This window comes from Eriocheir sinensis, chromosome 42 (assembly GCF_024679095.1).
Source record: "Eriocheir sinensis breed Jianghai 21 chromosome 42, ASM2467909v1, whole genome shotgun sequence".
In the NCBI taxonomy this organism is placed as follows: domain Eukaryota; kingdom Metazoa; phylum Arthropoda; class Malacostraca; order Decapoda; family Varunidae; genus Eriocheir; species Eriocheir sinensis.
In genome coordinates this window covers 12,564,631-12,572,044 of record NC_066550.1, presented here as the reverse complement: position 1 = coordinate 12,572,044, position 7,414 = coordinate 12,564,631, and the positions used below count along the sequence as shown (strand labels likewise).

Here is a 7,414-nt window from a genome sequence, read left to right as displayed (position 1 = left end):
ATAATGAGAAATAAAGGAAACACGTAAAGATCTCTCTCTCTCACTTTCACTCACACGTAGACTCATTTTTCCTCCACACTCGATTATTCTTTCTTCCTCCTCCTCTTCCTCCTCCTCCTGCTCCTCCTCCTCCATTTCATCCTCCCCCTCCTCCTCCTCCTCCTCCTCCTCCTCCTCCTCCTCCACCAGAAGCTTTTGTGTTACATCAATAGATCGCTTTATCTCTGTCTACACACACACACACACACACACACACACACACACACACACACACACACACACACCAATACAAACATTTATCTCAGGTCTAGTTTGTTATTCATTCAGTTTGTTATTCACTCACTCCGTTTTCTGTCATTCAGTTTTCAGTCTCCGTTTTCCTTCATTCAGTATTCAGTCTACGTTTTCTTCCATTCATTTTTCAGTATTCGTTTTCTTTTCATTCATCATTGACTTCGTTTTCTTTTATTCATCGTTTATTATTCATCATTATTATTATTATTTCTTCACCTTTCATTGTTCTGCTCTCCATTTTCCTTATATTCATACTTTTTGTTCATCTCCATTGTTCTATTCATCTTTCTTTTTTTTCGTTTTTTCCTCACCTGTTATTAATCAAACCATAATTTTTTTTCTTTTACTTGTTTTCAATTCATTTACTTCCTTTTATTTTTCTTTCATACCTTCTAATTACCTACGTTGTTTTCCTTATCACTTTCCTTGTTTTTCGTTCTTTTCTTCACTTCCATTGTTTTCCTTCCTACTTATCCTTTTTTTCATTATATTTGTTTATGTACTTTGTTTTCTTTTTCATTTTCCCTTCTTTTCATTATTTTTCTTCACTTCCTTTGTTTTCCTCATTCTTTTTCCTTTATTTTCATTCTTCATTTTCATTTCTTTTCAATTCATCCACTATTTTCTTTTATTTTTCATCTGTTATTAATTACACCATCAATTCTTTTCTCTCTCACCTGTTTCCAATCACACTTTTTTTTCGGGTATTCCATCTCCGTCCCGGGAAACGGTTTGATATATTCCCGCTGTGCTTTTGTTCTTTGTGAAGGTCTATTGCATTGTTAGAAGGGTAGCACCACCACCACCACCACCACCACTATCACCACCATCATCACCACCACCATTACCAGAACCATAATTTTTCCACCTGTATTTTTACCTTTCGAGATGTATTGCGTATTTCTAGTTACGAATACTGCCTTGATTAAACATGATAAAATTTGTATTCAGGTAACAGTTTGATAGATAGAGACAGATAGATATAGAGATAGAGATAGATAGAGAAGTCTGCCCCATGTCGTTGGTAGCGCGGTTGAATCTATTTATAGTACCATCTCTCCGTCTGGTCTTTAAACATCTATACGGAAAGGTGTGTGCATATGAGAGAGGAGGAAAGAAAAAATACAGTCTGCCCCATTCCGTTGGTAGCGCGGTCGAATTTTTTTTACAGTAGTAGCGTCGCCGTCTGTATTCCCTTGTTTATACGGAAAGAAGCAGGGTTGGAAAAAAATCTTGATTAAAAAATAAATAAAAACTTGGCCAATGTTAAATGAAACCATATTTTGATATACATTACCCATGATGAGTTTTTCACATAAAAATCATAAGTAGGAATAATACTTCAATTTTTTTTATGCTTTTGAATATTTTCCTTGTAAGAGACGGCAATGATTCACTGGTGCCTGACCTGCTACAGGACCAGTACAGGATCAGTGCAGGGCAAGTAGACTTGATACTCGTCCTTTACAACTGGTTCACATGTTCTTCCTTCTTCCTTATATATATATATATATATATATATATATATATATATATATATATATATATATATATATATACACATGCAGATAAGATAAAGTTAACAAAACAATTAGAAAACAAACAAAATCGTACATGTAAGAACCATCCATCATTAACCTGTCTAACTTCTTACGTGTTTATATCTCCCGCAGGTCGTGAGAAAGAGATCAAGAACGCAAGAACCGAGAAAGAGAGAGTTGGATCCAAAGAGACAAAGAACTGAAACTCAAAACATACTCACACACAGCCACCCACCACCACCACCATTACTAACGCACCCACACCACCTTATAAACCAAACGTGAGCCACAAGGAAGCAATTTAAACCATGGAATCAGAGCAAACCACCATGGAAACTTGCCACCACGAATCTAAAGTGACCGAAGTGATGTGTCGAAGTGTTACAAGTGGAAGCTGCATGGGGGACGTTGTGAAGTAAGGGTGTTTATAAGTGTTTTGTAAGTGGTGAAGTGGTGTGGTGTGTTTCATGGGACTTTGATTCGTGTTTTTTGTGTTTCTGTGTGTGTGGAAGGTTGGTGTTTTTAAAGTGGGTGTTAAGTGTGGTGGGAATGACTTAAGTGGCCGTGGAAGGATTAACAAAGAGAAAGTGTAATAAGCGGAAGGAAAGTGAAGGAAGGGTCAAAGAAGAATAAGTGAAAGGAAATTAAAAACAAAACAAAACAAAAGAAAGTGGAAAAGTGACGAAGAGAGGAAGATAAATATAAACAAAAAAATACTAAAGGAAAAAAAATGATAGAGTGAAGTGGAATAGGAAAAAAAAACCGAAGAAACAGGAGAAAGTTAAGCAAAAAACATGAAACAGTAAAGTAAGAAAAAAAAAATAAGAAGACGGGAAGAAAATGGAGTACTGAAACATATCTATCATGAAAACAAACATAGAAAACATGACATCCTAAACCAGCTAATAAAGAAAACGGGAAAAAAACACACTTGACGAAACAGAAAACGAAGAAAACGGGATCATGAGAAACAGAGAACGGGAAACGGAAGTGCCGAACCGTAACACATATCAAAGAGGAACGAAACGGCGATAAAAAAGGAAAACAGGAAACGAAACTGAAACCGGATGAGCGTGTGAAGCTGAAACCAAGTGCCCAACGAAACCATATCAATTAGTGCGGTAGCGAAACTAAGGTGAAACACAGGTAGACAAATGAGCTAATAGAAGAAATAGAAATAGAGGAAATAGAAGCTAATTAGAAGATGATTTAGAAGTAGTGAAATATAATATAGTACAAAAATAATACACGAAACGCTAAAATTAACAAAACGGATATTTAGGAGACGAGAGAAAAGGGGAAAGAAGACGATTTTGAGAAGAGAGAATTAACGAAGATAAATAATAAGAAAAATAAACTAGAAAATAACGAATAACGAAGGAAAGAGAGAGAGAGAGAGGGAGACAAGTGAAGGAGTGTGCGTGGAAGGAAGAAGGAAATGACCAGTGAAGGAAGGAAGGAAAGGAAGGAAAACTTGAAGGAAAAATAAGGAAAAGAAACGAGAGAAAATTAACGCGAAAAAAGTGGAGAAGTGAAGAGAAGTGAAAAAAAACGAAGAGAAAAGAGAGAAAAGGGGGGAGAAAACAAACAGACAAACAAACGAACTCACATATCACACACGCACACGCACCCATGTATGTATGTATGTACGTGTGTGTGTATTCCCCTTTTGGTCTAGTTTTGCCAAAAGACTGAAAGAATAAAACACAGAGAGAGAGAGAGAGAGAGAGAGAGAGAGAGAGAGAGAGAGAGAGAGAGAGAGAGCGTGACCAACCCCCATTTCCAACTCAAGTTTCTGTACCTGCGTCCGTGTCCTCCCTAAACACACTCACGCACGCACACACGCAAACCTCAACAACCCCGCGACACGCACACACAAACACACGCACACTCACAAGCACATTCCCCTAAGATAACAAACGAGAACATTTTATTTTATTTTCTTAACAAATTACCCGGAGAAAACAAAATATAGTTAAACATATGTAAAGAAGAAAATTTAGACCCCCGAAACAAAGGAATATATTAGTTAGTGTCACAAAAAGGGGAAATATTAGCTGAAAGAAATATTTACACCCCACAAAATGATATAATATTCGCCCCTTCAGAAAGATATTACCACATTCCCGCCTTGGACGAAACAGCTATGCCTTGAAAATATCAGTACACTCCCCTAGAATTTAATAACTATCTACAGGACAGTAAAACAAAATATATTTCCCGACGGATAACATTACCGCCTCCCCTCCCGGTAAAACGACAGTGCAAGACGATATTAGCCCCCAAGTGAAAATAGAAAATGGTGTTTCCACTTATAGAAAATTATATTCACCTCTCCCAGTAAAAAATAGTAATTAGATACCCATGCAGAAAATAATATTACTGCCTCCCCCAGAAAGAAAATAATATATACCCCAACAAATTAAATTACATATTCCCCGTAACTTCCCTCAAATATTTACCCCCTAATTAAAAAAAGTCCTCATATATGATAAATTTTCCTCTCCTTAATAAAACTAAGAATCAGTATTAAAACTCTCCTCCCCCAAAAAATAACATTAACCACCCCAAAATAATATAACCCCCCCCAAAAAATTAAAAACGAATGTCATATCAAATTTTCCAAGTTCTAGATGTTTTGGTTCCAGTTCCCTAAAGTTACAAGTTAAACCCAGTGTGCTAAATAGTTACCCACCACACTCCCAGGTAAGGTTAATTAACGTTTCTAGGTTTACATAGACGCCCTGTGGACCCGAGTTACTCCAATAATCAAAGTTAATTCCATAGAAGATTTATATTGTTATTTCTTTCTAAGTGTGCGTAGAAAGTAATTTAATTCTCCTCGTTCATTTCTGAGTGTCAGTAGAAGTAACAGAATTCTCCCAGAGTTCAAGAGTCAATGGTTTCCTAGGTGTTTCTTTCTCAGTGTCTGTAGAAAGTATCTTAGTTATCACAAAAATCAAGAGTAAATGATTTCCTAGTTGTGTCCTCCGTGTCATAACAAAATATAACTAATCAAAAACAAAATGAAGTGATTTCCTAAGTATGCTTATCTAAATGTTAATACAAGTTAATTTTTCCACAAAGCAATATCAGATGTTTTCCAAGATTATAGCGCCCACTTAACTCGTCCCAAAGAAAGCGAGACAAATGATTTCCTAGTTGATAACAGCCACCAGAGTCTCTTTTGTTGTACGAGACCCAGATAGTTGTTTCCATTCGTTCACAAAGAAACCCAGATTGATGTCCAGTATTTTGTATTTATATATAATATGTATTCAAGTTTAACTCATTTATAACTCACCAGCACATTAATTTATAAGTCGCCGTAACCAAAGATTAGTCTAACCCACATATCAAAGTCCCTGAGCCGAGAACATCCCTAGAAGCTACAGATAAGCTCCTCAGACCCACGATATTAGGACTCTCCTCTCTCACACACACCTACCGGTCTTTCGAACACACTAACACGCCCACGCAACTCCTAGGATTACACGCACGCAAAAAATACTTAAGACAAAAAAAATTACGCTAACCCAACCACCACCACAACCTCTGAAGACACGATTCTGAACACGGAAATACCCAATACACTTCCCTGGAAAATATGACATAACGAAACAAAGAAGAAATTTACTTGATTGTGACACGTTCTGGAAAATACTCAAATTGGAAACGTGCCCAAACCAAGAGAGAAAAAAGAGAAGAGAAGGAAAGAAGAATAGTGAAGAAATAAGAGAAAATACATATTGGAGTAAAACAAAGAGAAGAAAAAAGTGAAAAAAATGAAAAGTATGAAGAAAGTAGAAATTGAAAAGTGAAAATATAAAAAAGGAAAAGGGAAGGAAAAAAAAGTGAAAATTTATACAACCACTTCTCAAACTGCACCAAACACACCACGATTCGAACCACTCCGCAATTAGAACCACTTCAAACCATACCAAAACTTAACCACAAAACCCACAACTCCACAATCACTCCACAAGTTAAACCAGCCCACCAATCAAACCCTTCCACAAACTGAACCACTCCACAACCAAACCAGACCAACTTACACATCCCAAAAGACATCCCATCACCCCAAGGATCACCCCACCAAAGAACCACATACCCCACATATCCCAACCCCAACGGCCCATCCCCCCAATACAGAACTCAGCACCGATTATGAAGGGGGTCTAACGCCTCTCAGTGCTGGCCTCGGGAAGTGCTGAGTGCTGAGTGCTGAGACGATGGAGGGTCAGATGGTGAAGGAGGTGGCGGTGGCGAGGCGAAGAAGAGGAGGCGTCACTATCTTTCACCACCTTTCTTCGTCTGTGGTGGTGATGGTGATGGTGGTGGTGGTGATGGTGGTGATGTCCCTACCGCATATGGCGTCTGCGCTGTGGCTTGGTGAGTGTTTTTTGGTGTTTGTTTGTGCGTTTGTGTGTTTGTTTGGTCTTGATGATAATAATGCTCTCTCTCTCTCTCTCTCTCTCTCTCTCTCTCTCTCTCTCTCTCTCTCTCTCTCTCTCTCTCAAACTTGAATTATTGTAGTTTGATGTTGTTACTAGTTTGTGTGTGTGTGTGTGTGTGTGTGTGTGTGTGTGTGTGTGTGTGTGTGTGTGTGTGTGTGTGTGTGTGTGTGTGTGTGTGTATTGATTGACTGATAGACAGGAACGCTCTCTGGGTACCAACAAAGAGAGAGAGAGAGAGAGAGAGAGAGAGAGAGAGAGAGAGAGAGAGAGAGAGAGAGAGAGAGAGAGAGAATGATTTCCCTCAAGTATGCATCCATTGTCGTTTTTTGGAAGAGGAGGAGGAGCAGGAGGTGGAGGAAGAAGAAGAGGAGGAGCAGGAGGAGGAGGAGGAGGAGGAAGATTAGAACAGTTTAGAGGAAGAGATAAAAAAAAAAATAGATATTGTCCAAGAATTCCTCACTTCAAAATTTAACACTCTTCTTTATTCCTCTTTCCTTTCCTTTACGTTCTTTATCTATCTGTTTATCTATCTATCTATATCTCTACGCACTTATTGTTGTTATTTTCCTCACTTTACCTCTAACTTTTTTTCTTATTTTTTTTTCTTTAATATTATTCGGTCGGGATTTCGTTCACACTCGCAGATTGGAACGACACAAGTTTTTTCTCTCTCCTCTTGACTCACATCCCTCCCTCTCTCCTTCCCTCACTCACTCATCACTCCTCTCTCTCTCCCTCTCCTAGGCGGGTGTGACGGCGCCCTGGGTATGGAGTCTGGCATGATCCCGGACAACGCCATCACCGCCTCCTCCTCTCATGACCACATCGTCGGCCCACATAACGCGAGGTGACGTACTCTGAGCCTGTTTTGTATTGATTGACCTACCTATTCTACCCGTGTCACGTGTGCACCTGTATTCCTCGATTTCTTGTTTTTCATATTTTTCACTTAAGGACATGTTAATAGGTTCAGGTAATACTTCTCACCTTTTTCCTCTTGTTTACCTGTTTGTGTTGTGTGGCACCTGTTCTACCTGTGATATTTGATTTACTTGTTTTTCGTATGTCACCTGGTTTTAATTGATTGATTACTTAACCTATTTTTTTCTGTCTTACCTGAAG

The 7,414-nt window shown here is 38.4% G+C and overlaps 1 long non-coding RNA gene across 1 annotated transcript in view; it reads left to right on the top strand.

Annotated features, from left to right (window-relative positions):
• LOC127010026 (uncharacterized) overlaps positions 1 to 7,168 on the top strand; it is a 10,513-nt gene extending 3,345 nt beyond the window's left edge. The window contains exons 2-3 of the long non-coding RNA XR_007762787.1: positions 1,968 to 6,227; positions 7,037 to 7,168. This is a non-coding gene — a long non-coding RNA (uncharacterized LOC127010026). The remainder of the gene's footprint in view (positions 1 to 1,967; positions 6,228 to 7,036) is intronic.
• The last annotated feature ends 246 nt before the right edge of the window (positions 7,169 to 7,414 follow it).